Raw genomic sequence first — 17,759 nt, forward strand, 5'->3', positions numbered from 1 at the left:
TCTGTCAAACTCCACAGTGACTCCGCTGCCCCAGTGATCCTCATCCAGCTCCAAGAGTGTGAGAGATCACGTCCCCAAATGGAATATCAAGAGACTTAGATAGGGGCTTCCCTGGTGGCGCAGTGGTTGGGAGTCCGCCTGCCGATGCAGGGGACGCGGGTTCGTGCCCCGGTCCGGGAAGATCCCACATGCCGCAGAGCGGCTGGGCCCGTGAGCCATGGCCGCTGAGCCTGCGCGTCCGGAGCCTGTGCTCCACACGGGAAAGGCCCGCGCACCGCAAGAAAAAAAAAAAAAAGAGAGAGAGACTTAGATAGTCCTCATCCTAGGCAGGAGAGCTGGGCGGAGAGAGATCATGGTGTGTGGGTGTGTGTGTGGGTGTGGGTGTGGGTGTGGGTGTGGGTGTGTGTGTGCGTGCGCGCACGCACACACGTTTGTCCATGCACCTGCTCTGAGAGCACTGAAGGAGATGGAGGGTAGGGGCTCAGAGTCTGAATTTTAGTAAAGAGGGAAGCAGAGATGGAGACACTGCGAACTGGGTAACTCAACGTGCCCACAACCTTGGGACGTCACCCACATTATCTGATAGTGTTATTTTTTGGAAGTGTCATAAGCAACTCTGTCCACTCCACTATGCAATAACCTTCTGGAAGGCTGGGACCTTAGCTTCATTTTTAAAACTTCTCCATAGCTCCCAATAGCAATAATATTTGGTCTAAGGCTTCTCAGTTGACCAAATACTTTCACAGACACTGACTGGACCTTCATAACAACTCAGCGAGGCAGCCGTCGTTGTTCTCACTTTATCTGTGTGGAAAATGGTGTGCCTTAGGGCCGAAGGAACTTGGTCAAGGGCACACAGCTGGTACGGAGTTGCCACTGCTGAGCACCCCCTTGATCCACCCAAGCACACAGGCCAACATGAGGTAATGCCCAGGCACCTCACAAAGGATCTAGCTCAGAGTAGGTGCTCAAGAGATGTTAGTTTTCCCCTTACTTGACAATATATGGTTTTAAAATGTTTTCTTTGCACTAACTATATCCTACTGGGTACCCCAGTATCTTCAACAGAGACTGGTCCACGTTCTCAGAGAGCTTACCACTGATGTAAGAAAATACAGCCAACGTGTGTGAACCTGAGGATAGTGAGCCGCTGACTAATCTGTGACACAGGCTCTAATGCAGTGAAAGCTCTGAGGACGCTCCACAGTGGGCTGGAACGGTCAGAGGTTTCCTAGAAAACATCAGGCGGAAAGGCCTGGAAAAGCCGGTCAATCCACTCTCCCCTCCTTTTTGTCTGCATCCCAGAAAGAGGAACTTTTGCTGATAGAAACTGTTTTGATCGCCTTTCCTTGTGCCCAGTGACCCAGTCCCTTCCTTGTCAACGAGGTTGTATGAAAAGTGTCTTAGCTCCAGAAGATGTGGTACATATACACAATGGAATACCACTCAGCCATAAAGAAGAATGAAATAATGCCATATGTACCAACATGGATGGACCTAGAGATTATCATACTAAGTGAAGTAAGTCAGAAAGAGAAAGACAAATATCATATGATATCACTTAGATCATATGGAATCTGAAATATGACACAAATGAACTTATTTATGAAACAGACATAGAGAACAGACAACATAGAGAACATAGAGAAACGGACATAGAGAACAGACTTGCGGTTGCCAAGTCTGGAGGGGAGAGGGGGTGGGGGAGGGATGGATTGGGAGTTTGGGATTAACAAACGCAAACTATTATAGATAGATAGATGATTGATAGATAGATAGATAGATAGATAGATGATAGATAGATAACCGAATCACTTTATTGTGCCCCAGAAACTAACACAACATTGTAAATCAACTATACTTCAGTAAAATAAAAAAATTTTTTTAAGTGTCCTAGCTCTCCCCAGCTACAAATGCAACCCTCCATCTATGGCACCAAGAGCGTGACATTGTGAGGTCTTTCATCAAGGGAGCAGTATGTGGCCACACAAGCACACCACAGTTTGTATCAACATCCACAGCTCCATTAGAACAAATAGCTTATTTTTTAGACCAAGTCAATAAGCTGCTTTTTCCAGGGAGAAGAGCGAGCGGGACAGACACAGTTCAAGTAAAATAAAAGACACTCAGCATTTCACCCTAAATGTTTCCATAGTTCCAGATCTCGCCAGCGGTTTGGTAGCAAGTCAAAGAAGAAACTGACATTTGGTGTTCCAGAGTCTTCTGGAAGAGAGCCAGATAACGAATTGTCAAATGAACAGTTTCTGGCTCTCTTATCAAGGACAAATCCTACTCCAGCTGAGATGCTAGCAAACCAACAACGAGAACAACAGTAATTTGCCAGGATGATGCAAACCCAGAATGCAGGAGAGGCTATTTTCTTTGTTGACTGCGTCTGGAAGTATGGCTAGATGTGATTTACCATCTGCGTTAGATGCTCTTCTATAACATCCTAAACATTTTATGCTGGATATCAACTGGAAAAATTTTTATTCAACACTAATTTCATCAAAACCTGGATAGTTGATACAGCCAGATTTTGTCAAATGAGGGAGAATTAGTATGATATAAACTATTCACTATAAAGACATTACTATATTCTCTAAGCCTTCTCTGAGCTCTGTTATACACTAGAGTTTGTGGCCTAATACTTGGATTAAAAGCGGAGAGTAGGATATTCAGGCTGAATTGTGCCTCCCCCCAAGACCCCTGAAACTGATCTGAAATGATAAGGCAGTCCCTCTTAGGAATATTTACAGACTGTTCTTCATGTAAAAGAACATAAGAAGTCCCCAAAAGCCTAAGAAACCGAGTGCCCTGAGCAGATCCTTTTCCTGCCCTTCATTCTCAAAAGTTCGCTGCAAAGGCTCTGGTCAAGTGCTGCAGGCTGCTCTTTCATCTCCGTAACCTGAGTGCCTTTGCAGAACAGGCTCCCTCTCCGGTATTCAGTGAATTCCGAGTCAAGTCCAGGCTCGAGTCAGCTGCCTCCATTGTAAGTCTTTTGCAATTCGATGGATGGCTTGGCCCTTATGCCTTGAGGATCGGAATCTCCTGGGCAGGGATAGGATTTCACTTTCCATGTCTACAGTGCTTGCACCAAGTTTATTAATATAGTCTATACAGGGTGATCATATTGAGAGCAAGCCGGAATCCACATCACAGAGCCTGTGGCTTGAAGCTAGGCTGAGCCGAGCCCCCAGGAGGAGATTGAGTCACCCTAAGCATCCAGTCACCCTGGGGAATTTTAAGAATTCAATATCAAGTCCAAGTCAATCCTGCCTAAGACACTGTGTCTTTCCTTCTATATCAGCCCCACTCTCCCAGACATCTCACCCATGCCTGGAGGTGCACTTCACCGTGTAAGGGGGAAGAAAGTAATCTGGGAAACACCTCAGGTGTTACCTCCACGGAGGAGTTAGGGACTCAGAGTTTAAAATGAATGAATGAATCATAATACAGTGATGTATCCCAGCCTAAGAATCAATAAGACCATGGGAGGAGCTGGCAACTATAGCGGAAAGAACACACTTTCTGGAGTCAGACCAGCATTTGGATCTCCATCTGACTCCTTACTAGCTGTCTGGCCTCAGGCAAACACTTAGCCTTCCAGGGCCTCAGTTTCCTCCTCTGTACAATGGGGATGATCCTAATCAGCTGTCTTGTAAGGTATGCAGGAGAAATTAGAGAGATAAAGCACCTTTTACAGGACCCAGCAGAGAATAGGTATCCAACAAATGGCAGCTACTGTTATGGAACAGGGCAGGAGGGATGGCTGGGTCTGTCTTAGTGTCCTCCAGTCCTGGGTGAATGTGTGCCTCCACTGTGGACAAGAAGTACTCTGCTCAAATACGATACTGGATCGATACATGTGCTTTACTCTTCCTTCTACCTTCATGTCTTTAGTGACCCAAGTCATTCATGACTGCAAACTCTATGCAAGTTCAAATATCATAGAAAACACAAAAATTCTCTTGACCCACATCTAATCCCACTCCCTTTCCTCAGGGTAATCACTGGTTTCAGTTCGTTTTGTAGGTTGGGGGGCTTTTTTGGTAAGCAAGTACATATAAGAATTGACATATTAAAAAAAAACAATGTTGTTTTATGTGGGTTTTTGGTAAAAAACCAAAATGTATGTTTCAATATTTTATTGAAGTATAATATGCATATAGAAAAGCGAACATAGGCTAAGTGTACAGCTTGAATTTTCACAAACTGAACACACATGTAATCAGCACTCATATCAAAAAACAGTACCATCAGGAATTCCCTGGGAGTCCAGTGGTTAGGACTCTGCGCTCTCACTGCTGAGGGCGCAGGTTCAGTCCCCGGTCAGGGAACTAAGATCCCACAAGCCATGCGGTACGGCCAAAGAAAAAATTACCATCACCCCCAAAGCCTCTTTTGAGCCCCTTTCTAGTCAATAAACTCCCAACAGTGGCCACTATTGTGACTTATATCAGCGTAAATTAGTTTTGCCTGCTTTTGTACTTTATACAAATTGAATCATACAGTGTATCAGTCTTACGTGGCCACTGTAACAAATGACCACAAACTCCACAGCTTAAAACAACACAAAACTATCATCTCACAGTTTCTGTAGGTCAAACATCCAGGCACAGTGTGGCTGAATTCTCTGCTCAGGGCCTCCCAGGGCTGAAATCAAGGTGTCCACCAGGACTAGGGTCTCCTCTAAGGCTGGGTTCCTCTTCAGAGTTCACTGGTTGTTGATAGAATTCATTTCCTTGTGGTTGTAGGACTAAGGTCCCCGTTTTCTTGTTGGCTCTCAACCAGGGGTCATTCTCAGCAACTAGAGGCCACTCATGTTCCTTGTCACAAGGCCTCCTCCACATTCAAGCCAGTAACAGAGAATTTCTCTAATGTCAACCTGCCTCATGCTTTAACTCTGACTTCCTCTTCTGCCAGCAGCCAAAGAACATGCTCTGCTTTGAAAGAACTCATTTGACCAGGTCAGGCCTCCCCTGGATAATCTCCCTATCTTAAGGTTCACTGCTTTGGGACTGTAAATCCGCAAAATTCCTTTACAGCAGTACCTAGATTAGTGTTTGACTGAATAACTAGGGGCAGATATGTGCCTACCCGGCTCCAGGTATCTTGGAGGGTCACTGAAGAATTCTGCCACATGCAGCATGTCCTCTTTGATGTCTGACTTCTTCCAGTCAACATTATGTTTGTGAGATGCACCCATATTGTAAGGATCAGGTCTTTTGGTGAACATGTGTACATACAGAAATAAACACTTTTTGTTATAAGACACTAAAGTTTTGGAGTTCTTTGTTACCACAAAATAACCCAGTCTATCCTGACCTATACAGAAATCTGGAAGTGGAATTGCTATGACCAAGGGCGATAGATGCTGCCATATTGCCCTCCAGGAAGGCACTGCCCTGAATATTGTACAAGAGCATCTTGCTTGCCACATCCTTACCAACACATGTTATGATAGAAGCGTGTGTGTATAAATGAATTGCGGCCAATCTGAGCTTTATTTTGTACGCCTATAAAATAAGGATTTTACCCTGTGTAAGGATCCAGGAGAACAAGCCTAACCCCCCTGCCTGCCCGAACCACTAACATCACCACCAAGGACTGTGCATGTCCCTTACTGTGCTCTACTTTTTCACGGAATTTATTACTCCCAAATATTCCATATATTTACTAATTTAGGATGCTTATTGTTTGCTTTCTATTTCCACCCACAAGGATATGAGCTTCTGCAAGGCGAAGATCTCTGTTAGGTTATTGATCCCAGAGGCCTAGAAGACTGCATGACACACAGCAGGTGCTTAAAAATATTGGTTAGGGCTTCCCTGGTGGCGCAGTGGTTGAGAGTCTGCCTGCCGATGCAGGGGACGCGGGTTCGTGCCCCGGTCCGGGAAGATCCCACATGCCGCGGAGCGGCTAGGCCCATGAGCCATGGCCGCTGAGCCTGTGCTCCACAACGGGAGAGGCCACAACAGTGAGAAGCCCATGTACCGCAAAAAAAAAAAGAAAAAAAAGAAAAAAAAATATTGGTTAAATGAACCAATAAATATTAACATATGAACTTGAGGTTATTATTATCAATAATTATAATAAGTTATTCTTACAGTAATTGTCATATATTTTCTAAATCAAACAATTAGGTCACTGCCTAAAAAAAGTATTTTCTGAATTGAAATGTGGGAAAAGATTTAGTTATGCATTTGTAGCCATTAAATCTACTTTGTCCTTCTTATTCTACCTCATTTTTTATTTTACTTTACACAGGTTGCAGAGAAATTTTTTTAGAATACCCTAAATTCTTTCTGGATATGCTTATAAAGCTGAGACTACTGCAGAAAACTAGAGATTTAAAGATGCTCTCTTCCTAGGGCATTCTACCACACCAAAACAACAAACATTTGTCCCTGCAAATTCTGTCCTGAAATGTTTTCCCTTCTCACTGCAACTAATCAATATGCTGTTCTTCCTTCAAGATTGGAATCAGTTAGGGTCCAGAGCAGAGCTGTCAAAAAGAACTTTCTGCAACGATGGGGATATTCTTCATCTGCACTCCCGAAACCATAGCCACTAGCTACCTGTGGCTTCCAAGCACTTGAAATGTGGCTAGTGTGACTGAGGAATTAAATCATAACCCAACTTAATAAGAAGCCTTTTTTTTTTTTTTTTTTTTAGTAGGCGGGCCTCTCACTGCTGTGGCCTCTCCCGTTGTGGAGCACAGGATCCGGACGCGCAGGCTCAGCGGCCATGGCCCACGGGCCCAGCCACTCCACGGCATGTGGGATCCTCCCGGACCGGGGCACGAACCCGCGTCCCCTGCATCGGCAGGCGGACTCCCAACCACTGTGCCACCAGGGAAGCCCGAAGCCATTTTTATTCACTTTAATTTTAAGTAAGTTAAATGACTACAAGTGGCTAGTGGCTACCATATTGGACAGCACAGCTCTACGGAAGGAAATGGAAGAACGGAACCCATTTTTGATCCTTTGATTATGGCAGCCAGAGGGATCCTGAGACTCAAAGGTGACAGAAGAAGGTGCCAGGTCCTTTTGTTCACAACCCCTTCCCCCAAGTGACAGAGAAGAAGGAACACAGTGCTCTTACCTTCTCTCCTCAGATAGAGGAGCTTGGGCCGGCGGACAGAAGGACTCACGTGGTCATTGGCTGAGGCTGTGTCTACACGGGCCCAGTGACTCAAGCCGGAACTCTGGATGTGAAATGGAATTTTGGAGGCATGGATTTCAGAGCTCACACACAGTTCCCCTGCTCACACTATGCTTTGTGCAGCTCACCCTGGGGGCGCTCACCTGCTGGAGGATTGGACACTTCAAAGGAGGTGGTAACCACTGAAGCAGGTAATGGATCATAAGGAAGTAAAGTCTAGATAGGTTATCCAATCAAGAAAATAACCAGACCTAGGGTTTCAAAAGAGCAAAGAAAAATAATATTACCAATTTTGAGTTACTTCTTAGAGCAGAGAATATCTAGCTCTACTGCGCTGTTATGAAATTAATTTGAAGCTGAGAATCTGCAATATATTACAGCTATCAGTCTCTCTGGATGGTTTTACAATCAACATGTAAGATATGAAAAAAGAAAGATGCCAATAACATATTAATGTGGTATTCGGTGTTCAATCTTCCTTATGCAGCAGAATATTACAGCTGAGCAAACAATGATCAAAAAGTTGGTTCTCTTTTATACAAACAGAAGGAAACTTGAACTTTAAATTATCCCACCTGTCATTTTCCATTGATTGAGTCTTCCTCATTAAGATAAATTCCGAGCTAGAATATCATTTTTATCTTTGGAGCTCTCCAGAAAGTTTGCCCTTCAGCTACCTTGGTTTCTCTTTTTTTTTTCTTTCCTTATTTTTTTTCTTTTTTTTTTCTATATTGGCAGCTTCCAAGGAAGAATAGAACACTCTATCCCACTGTGTGTATCCCAAATTTCTTATCTGAGTTCTTCTGGAAATATATGTACCTGTAGCTTAACAGCTGACACCCACTTGCAGATATACCCAAGCAAAGTCAGATGTCCCCTTTGTCTCTTTTGCATGCCATGTTGACACAAGAAGGGTGTGAGACTTCTCTTGGACAGAAGAGAACACAAACTCAGCTCTACCGTAAACGAGCTGTGGGATCCTAGGGGTGTCCTTTACCCTGATTCTCAGCTTCCTCTTCTGTCGAAAGGGAGACATTAATGAAGAGGACAGGATGGCTAAGTGAGTCCGCTTTATGCCTTCTGGCTGGTTCTAACTCACTTCTTCTGACTTAGTTCCCTTCTCTCCCAGCATGCCGTGGCTCTGCTCAGTGACTTATTTCAACCCTCTCCAACAGCTAATGCTGATGTGATGTGGATATCCTTGCTAACTGGCAGATAGCAGGTGCTCACTCGGCATGAGTTCATCCCTCCCTCCCCTCTGTTCGCAGCAAAGCAGCTAGAGCTGCATGTGCATCAGAGGCCCCTTGTTCTTCCCCCTGCCCTTCGTTGCCAGGGATAAAATGAAGGGACGAAGCAGGAAGCACTCATGATGAAAACATGCTTACGAAGACAATGCAGGTACAAATGGACCCTGTGAAAAAGTGGAAGGGCAGAAGTTTCTGTTCAGTTGCCTTCCCCCACTCCTCCCCCCTACACCCCTGGGGATCCACCTACTTCCCTACTGTCCCTACTTGTGGGCTCAGCACCCTCCTTTTCCCTTCTCTTGCCCTCCCCAAACCCACCTTCAGACCCTTCATTCACACTACAGTGTGGGCGAATGAGAACCCTCCTTGTTCCACATACATTTGCACGTGGATAAGAATCTCCAGTTAAAATGGATTGTTCTCAGGAGGGAGACGCAAGAGGGAGGAGATATGGGGATAGATGTATATGCATAGCTGATTCACTCTGTTATACAGCAGAAACTAACACTCCATTGTAAAGCGATTATACTCCAATAAAGATGTTTTAAAAAATAGATTGTTCTCTGAGTACAAAATCTCGGGCATCAAGCCGTGGGAGAATATTCTCCATTTCAAAGGCCTTTTCTGGAGTTCTGGAAATAAGGCCGTGTAATTACATGCCCACAGGGGCGAGCCAACACCACAATGCCTTCTTGAACCACAGGCAGGGCCAACTATTTTCCCAGCGGAGATTGCCCAAGCAATGACCCACGAAAGGAATCCTCCTAGGTCCCCGTCAGTTTGAACAAGAGGGGGCAGCAGAGAGCGGGTGGCCAGAGCTTCCGGAGCAGAGTAAGCGTGGTTGGATAAAATGCTGCAGTTTGGAGACAGGCTTGTGAGGAGGCAGGTTGCAGATGGGGGCGAGGTTGATGCCAAGAGAACAAACAGGACGGGGTGGGGGCAGAGGAGGGGAAGAGGTCTAGGCTTAAATAGACACCATTGTGGCTGGAGACAGAGAATGATGAAGGTATCAGAATCTCCAGATAAAGTCTCTAGGGAGGAAACAAAGGATTCTTCAAGAGCCTAGAGCAGCTCTTCCTAACCTTTTGTGGGTTCTGAAAGGACCCAGGTTTGAAAATATGATGAAATCCAAAGGCCTTCTCTGGAGAAAAGTCAACACATAGATTTTTTTTAATTAATTAATTTATTTTTGGCTGCATTGGGTCTTCGTTGCTGCACGCAGGCTTTCTCTAGTTGCATCGAGCAGGGGCTACTCTTCATTGTGGTGCACAGGCTTCACATTGTGGTGGCTTCTCTTGTTGTGGAGCACGGGCTCTAGGCGCACGGGCTTCAGTAGTTGTGGCACGTGGGCTTGGTAGTTGCGGCACATGGGCTTAGTTGCTCCGCGGCATGTGGGATCTTCCTAGGCCAGGGATCGAACCCATGTCCTCTGCATTGGCAGGTGGATTCTTAACCACTGCGCCACCAGGGAAGTCCTCAACACATAGATTTTACAATCAAACTCAAGAAGTGTTCAGCTTCCTGTCCAAACCCATGCGTGGACTCCAGGTCCAAAATTAATCTAGGTGCTTAGAAACAGTAAAAGCAAGGCTACCTGGTCACTCAGGTTTCTTATCCTCTTGGATGTGTAGACCTGGGCTGCCCACTCACTCAGGAAGGGGCACCCTGGCCTGTCTTCAGAGGTACTCGCATTTCTATTGGTTCTAAACAATCCCAAAGCAGCCCCGGACTCTGGAGTTTATTAAGGATTCACATATAAGATTTGGGGGTTCCCCTGCTACTCTCTACCACCATCTACTCGCTAACATATTGAGATATCCCTAAGTGCCAAAGACTTTGCCTTTCTTACCTAAATAGGGCCTCAAAGCAAGGAACAGTTACTCTTATCGTCCTCATTTTGTAAATAACAAAACTGAGGTGAAATCACTTGCCCAGGTTCACAGAGCCGGCCAGTTATAGGATGGGCAACCATCCAGCACACTCTGAACCTGAAGTCTGGGTAGTCAACGTTACCCACGCTGACGACCAGACCCAGCTCAGGCTTCAGAGCTTTTAGAATAACATTTAAACATTGTTCTAGGGAGGAACGTTGTTCAGAAGGTCAGTTTTGAGTCTTCACTTTTCTGATGAAGAGTGAAGATTCCAGTCGTTGGGATACGTGCCCAATATTGGTTAAGCAGGTGAGACAGCCACCTGGGGCGGGGGGGAGTGGGACCTGCGATGCTCACTTTCTTTACAGCCTCAGTTCACGTGCTGCTTCTTTAAACACTTGACACACACCTCCCCCCACCCCATAACCACACAGGTTATCCTGCTCCAGAAATCCATACAACCTGTGGAACTCTGTAGATATAAGTTGTTTTCTTCCCTTCTATTATGTTCTCTTAGCTTTTAGTTGATAAAATGTATCTGTTAAAAGAGGGAATATTTCTTAGGAAAAAAAGCAGAGCCTCTAATGGTGCGGTCAGCTTCCTCCCCACTTGAGGACGGAGGTTTGGCTCTGTCACGTGATTATAGGAAAAGGTAGCTTTGAGACATGGGTTCCGTACCTGCTGTAGTAGTTAGCCTGTAAAAAACATCAGTTTCCTTAAGTAATTTTTTAAAACGTCACGTTTGTTAACTTACTTTTTGAACAACCATATGGAACATAAAATAGATATGATCACAAAGAGCAGGCATTTTAGAGAATAATGAAGTCAGACACGCATCACATAAATAACAGATTCCTGTGGGTTAATTTAACTTGTCTTTATAGCAAAAATACAGCTACCTTTCTTGCTATTCAATCTGCCGTCATCTTAGATGTCCGGGGCTTTTCACCAGCCTGATAAATAAATTGGATCAAAGCTTCCTATAAGAAAATGAAAAATAATGAAAAATGATGTTTCTCTCCATTTTTTCTTTGAATTTAAAATTCAGTTTATGTTAGAGAAGGCTACATACGTATACAAGAAAACTCTATTCTCCTAGAACACTTCCTGCTTTGGGTTTTATTCAAAACATAGTTTTCCGCTGATTATTGTTTCCCTTTTGGTCAGCCTCGTCATTACTGCCACAGAAAGTCCTCACTCACTTACTACAAAGTTACCAAGTGGTTCTTTTCTCCTATCCTGGAACATTGTTATTTTCCTTATTCCAGTTAATGGAAGGTGCACTTTCCACCACAGGTGGCAGGCAGAGCTCCTCATAAAATGCGCGGGTGGGGCTTCCCTGGTGGCGCAGTAGTTGAGAGTCCACCTGCCAATGCAGTGGACACGGGTTCGTGCCCCGGTCCAGGAAGACCCCACATGACGCGGAGCGGCTGGGCCTGTGAGCCATGGCGGCTGAGCCTGCGCGTCCGGAGCCTATGCTCTGCAACGGGAGAGGCCGCAACAGTGAGAGGCCCGCGTACCGCCAAAAAAAAAAAAAAAGATAAGAAATGGGGGCTTCCCTGGTGGCGCAGTGGTTGAGAGTCCGCCTGCCGATGCAGGGGATGCGGGTTCGTGCCCCAGTCCGGGCAGATCCCACATGCTGCGGAGCGGCTGGGCCCGTGAGCCATGGCCGCTGAGCCTGCGCGTCCGGAGCCTGTGCTCCACAATGGGAGAGGCCACAGCAGTGAGAGGTCCGCGTACCGCAAAAAAAAAAAAAAAAAAAAAAAATGCGCGGGTGCACAACGAATACAGGCAAAATAAATAAGGAAAATCCAGTGCCTGTATCTTCTGTTTGCTGTATGCCTTGGGTTTCTGCTTCACACGCAGGTTTGTCATTTTACTGGTGCCCCCTCTCACTCTCCTAATTAAAAAACAAAATGATGTTTTTCTTAACTCCCCTGCAAAGGCATGGCATTATGGCTGATATCCATGAAATATTCAGTGTGCTGGGTTTTGCTCAATTTCCCATATTAAAGCACATTTGGAAAAGATTTTTATTTACTTCTTACAGCTACCTGGATTAATGAGAGTGTCCAGCCAACCACTGTCTGATATTTTGGCTCTAAGTTATTCTTTTTCCAGGAGGAAAATACATTTTACTTAACATGATTTCTCCACATGCTTCTGAAGGGTATGGTGGTCTCACAATGACACACTCTGCTCTGGCACACAATATGGTAAAGCACTTACCTGTACAAGGTGGTTGCTTCCTGCAAAACGGCACAGTCCTCAGGAGGAGGTGGGAGATGAGCAAGAGAAATGGAAGAGAAGAGGGGAAGTGGAGAAGGAGAAGGAGAGGAGGGAGGAAGAGGAGGGCGACGAGGGGTGCAGGAGAAAAGAGTGGAGAAAAGCCCTGGTATTGAACTTAGAATGGACTGAGTTGAAATGCAAAAGCAAATCAGTCATTAATTACCCACAAGAGGTGGCCAATCAGAAGGTGCTGAGTCATCTTAAAGGGGCAAGGTTTAGTAATTTCCTCCATCAGTGGAAATGGGGGCTCACAAGCAGGTTGACATCTGTTACAGAGACATAAAGAAAAGTTACATTTCTGCACAGATGAGTTGCATGAAATCACAAATCTGCTTGAAGGGGCCAACTCCCCCAAAATTTCCAAGTGGCACCAAAACGCTTCCATGTCCTAAGTTCCTCTTAATCGATAGCTGAACTCCACGGAATGGTAATTTCACAATACATTATCAGCTATGACATGAAAGGAAGTGCTCCACAGTCAAATAAATGTAGGAAAAGCTGAGTTAAATAAAATAAATAGGTACTTGTAATGGCTTCTTAGAGCATTTAGTGCTGACGGGCATTGCACACATCTCCCATGGAGGGATACAGCACATTATACTTTCCCAAATATACTTGTCAGGGAGTGTGCTGTTAACAAATGACTATTAATATCTCACTGACCTTGTATTCCCTTGAGGAAGTTTGGGAACTATGGCTTAATAATTTAAGGTGCTTTCCCAGGTATCTAAGCCTAGGATACAGAAAAGATGTGGGTCCCTAAAGGATGGGCAGAGGAACGCCAAACACAAGCTTGCCTTTCTTCTTAAGTTTGTCTTGACTGGCCTTGGACTGGTCATGGTAAGAATCACTTTCTGGTTTCTCTGAGGGTAGTGGATCAACCTCTGGGCTGGACATAAGTAATACCTCCTTAGCTGGTCTAGCAATAACCACGGCTTATGCTGACTCTAGTCCAATACTTCTAGAATGAATTCAGAGGGCAAACAGCTGGGTCCTCCAAACCACCAGGAGACCCCAGTAATTTACATGATGCCTGAAGACAGCAGCCTGAATTTGTCATAGCTCCTAGGCATTTCACCAATAATTGATGACTGGTGGGACTGGAGGAAGGGGTAAAAACAGAGCCAATGGAAATGACAAAGAAAGGATTTGTCAATTCTGCAGTAAAGGGACATGACTGTTGGGATATTTTATTTTATTTTTCCCATAAGAATGATGGCCAGCTTCAAGAATTTCAACAGAGTTCTAGATGTTGGCTGAGAGATCGAAAGCAGAAGAATCCTGCCATTTCACACTTCCATGACCTTAAATCACCCACATATTATCCGGAAAGTGACATTTACTCCAAAGCACTTTTATTGTGCCTTTCCATGAGTGTGGAATGTCATGCTCTCCTGGAACAACTAAGTTTCTGTCAAAATGCCAAAAGATGGGAAGGTTGGTAATGGGAGTGTTGGGTTAGTGAAATGTAGTCTTTCTGTCCTACTTCTGAAGCTCTCTGATGTTTCCCATGTAATTGTCTTGGACATTTAATTGAAAGCACCATGTTTTTTACTAAGCAAGCCATTTGAGCCCTTGGTGGTCACTTAAGACCTACCTCACTGCCGTCTGGCACACATCCGAAGCCAAGATTATGTAGTAAAGGCATGGTTCAGCTCCGTCTGCTGCAGTCGTGCATTGATCTTGTGGTTCTTGGGGGAAGTGGTGTCTCATTCAGATTTTCAAGTTCAGTCTTATAACGAAGGTCCTTTGGCTTCCCATGGTTTCATAGCTGTGAAATCAATTACGACTTCAGCAGCACTGACAGTGTACTATATTTGTGAAAAGAAAATTGAAAAATTACTACTTGATGGATGAGAAATGGTTTTGACATTTAAAAACAGAAAATGCTTCTCCATATCTCTTCTAAATGATGTCTGATGTTGACATTAGCATATATGTAATTCATCCAGTTGTAGGAACCATCGTGTACTAATCCTTAATAGCAGTAAAACCTATTACAATGGGGAATAATATTCCTTCAAAAGGCTTCATTCTAGCCTTCTTCTTCTAGGCCCATCATATCAACTCTGTAATAATTAACTTGTTTTGCTGTAATTCTGCTTCAGCAGAGACATAATGCTGCCGAGGAAGACATAACGAGGCACCTCGAATGAAAGCTGAAGCGGATGGAGCAGCAGGCCTTTGTCCAAAGGTTTGCACTCACTCAGGAAAGCCCTCACGGGCAAGATTAGAGATTGAAACGCATCAACTTTTTCAATTTTTTTGTAACGAGGGCCAAATTTTCTCTTAATTATCCAAAGGCAATTTTGATAAAGAGATCAACAAAGTGTAGGGCTTAGGTTTAGGGTAATCTTAACAGAAAATTATAATCTGCCTACTTGTGATGGGACTAGAGGAAAATGTCGTTCTACCTCAGTTCTCCATTTCCCCACAGCGGTTGGCGTTGGAAGGCTGGAAAGAAAGGGGTTCAACATATCTATAGGTGGAAGTGAGTGGACGTGGGTGTTACCTGCTAGGGTCCTTGGCCTCCTTAATCAACAGGAATTGATCAGAGGCCTGACAAGAAATTAAGGCTGCAGCAGGCGGGGGAGAGAACAACAGGCTTCCTTGCTTGCTTGCTCCCCGGGGGGGTGCGAACTGCTTCTATAGGGTGAGGGTAGGAGTATATCCAGGGGTCCGGCCGGAGGGGCGGCTTAAGTGGTCTGCCCACCCCTTTGGTGGTGTTGTGTGCAGGGATCATGCAGAGTACCCTGCTTTCGCTCCCAGCTCTTCAGAAGTGGCACTCTGGCTTTTTGATTTCCTTGTATCTTGTTGTCCAGAATTTGGCCCGACTGGGCATGCACACAGTTATTTTTAGTCCCTTATAAGTTTCTTTGCATTTTGTTGCTGGAGGAGATGTTTGTCCAGATGCAAGCACTGCAGCAAAAGGTCCCAGGTCCCAGCCTGTCTCATTTAGGAGCTCTCTCTCCAGGGAAAAGACCTGGGCGGCAAGACTATATATCCCATCAGGTCAACCAGAAGTCAGAGAGGAGTCCCTGCTTGCCGAGCTCCCTGGTACGTGTCTGCACCAGGGGAACACAGCCGCAGCTCTGGAGACAGAGCTCTGTGGGTTGTTGCCAAGGTGTCCTCTTTTGCTCTGGGTAGTAGATTGATGAGGGTCACCTTGCCAAGCTGAAAACAGGGAGATGAGCATTCTAGGAGATGGGAGTAGCACATGCAAAGGAAAGTAACTGTGAAAACACATGTTCTGGAAATACTAAGAGAAGTTCAGGGAGACGAAGAGTATGGGACCATATTTTAAAGAGCTTCCTATGCCACACAGAGTTTGCACGTGATTTTGGAGAAAGACAAGTGCTAGGGCAGAGGACAGTCTATACGTGGGGAAAGGTCGCCAAGATGTCCTTCTTCCTCTTCTCTCCCTGGGATCCCAATTCATCAGTACAGATTAGCTCCAACACCGCCACCACACAACCTCTGTGAGACTCTCCAAGCAATCACACCACTACACACACACACACACACACACACACAGACACACACACCACACAGATAATACTTCCTCCTCAGTGCTCCCATTTCACCTCGTAATTGCTTTTATCCTGGCACCTACCAGGATTTAGTGAGTGAGCTCATATATCGTGTTTGCTTTCTCAACTAGAACATGCCATCTGCTCGAGAGCAGAAAATGGGGTTTTTCTGGTTGGTTGGTTTGTTTAAGCACCGTCATTCCAGAGACTGGATGGACCCACTTCTCCTTGAATGCTGCTTCCTCAGGCCGACTTCTGTTCGCCCCAGCAGGAGAGAAACTCTCCTTCTCTGAGCCCCTGTTTCTGGCGGGGATCCCCTAAAGGACAGCCCGAGGCAAGGATCTGGTGCCTCCTGATGGACTGGGAGGGGGTGGGAGGGAGGGCAGGAAGTCGCAGGGGTGGGATCTCAGGGCAGGTCCACCACGGAGGGTGGCTCAGTTACATCCCAAGGGGACTCCTGACAGCTGGTCTTTCCCCGGTGGGGGGGGGGGTGAGGGAAGTAAAATCCATGCACGTTCAGATTCCTGGGTGTGCATTTGGAGAGATGGATGGAACAGGGACTTCCCTGGTGGCGGAGTGGATAAGACTCCTCGCTCCCGATGCAAGGGGCCCAGGTTCGATCCCTTGTCAGGGAACTGGATCCCACGTGCATGCTGCAACTAAGAGTTCACGTGCCACAACTAAGGAGCCCGCCTGCTGCAACTGAGGAGCCCACATGCTGCAACTAAGACCCAGCGCAACCAAATAAATGAATAAGACAAGGGAACCTATAAGCAAGAATAGAGGACACCTACACGTACCAAAAGACATTTAAAAAATGGGTGGGACAAGGCTACTCTCTGCTGAAGCTCTCTCTACAGGTACCACAGAAAATGTGTTTTATCCATCTCTGTATGTGGCCTGGCACATAGTCGCAATTCAATATATGTTTGTTGGATGGAAGAAATTGCTATTCTGGCTGAGAGTCTGATTCCGCTCCTGTAAAGGTGTGATGTTAAGATTTTTCTCCTTAACACTTTGGGAGGATATCAGACACGCTGCTTACAACCATTGATTTCTATTCAGCTGAGATTTGTGCAAAGTCAACTAAGGAGGAGCTTATGTTTATTATTTGTTTGCAGCACATTAAAGTGAATGCTTTGGTATTCAGAATCCACTGTACTTCTGCCTCATTTATTTCTAAAAGAAAAGTCAGGAGATATTTTTTCCCCTTTAAGTAACGGACGTGGGAAGCCAACAAAACTACATTTAAAAACACACGCATTCACTTTTCATTTGTCTGAGATAAAATTAGATGTTTCTCTTCCATTATCTCATAAAAGTGTGTGATTTATGAAAGAAACTGAAGCGAGTGTCATTAAAACTGATTACCCTAAGTGAATAGTGATGTATATGTGGGTATGCAATGTGATTATGATGTTAGCGAGAGTAATCTAATCATCAGTGGGATAATGTGATTTTGTGGTGTTGATAAAAGACTAAAATCAGAAGCTTGGTGCTTGGTGAAATCACACCTCTGTTCTGAAATAAGCCCCAAATGATGACCAAGAGGACATTTGTTTTGGACTCCACCCGCAGATCCAACGCCCAGGTGGACATTGCCCTCAGGCTGCCCCAGCTGCCAAGAGTCCAGTCTACTGCAGACCTTGGTGATGATT

Source organism: Globicephala melas, chromosome X (assembly GCF_963455315.2).
Source record: "Globicephala melas chromosome X, mGloMel1.2, whole genome shotgun sequence".
Lineage (NCBI taxonomy): Eukaryota > Metazoa > Chordata > Mammalia > Artiodactyla > Delphinidae > Globicephala > Globicephala melas.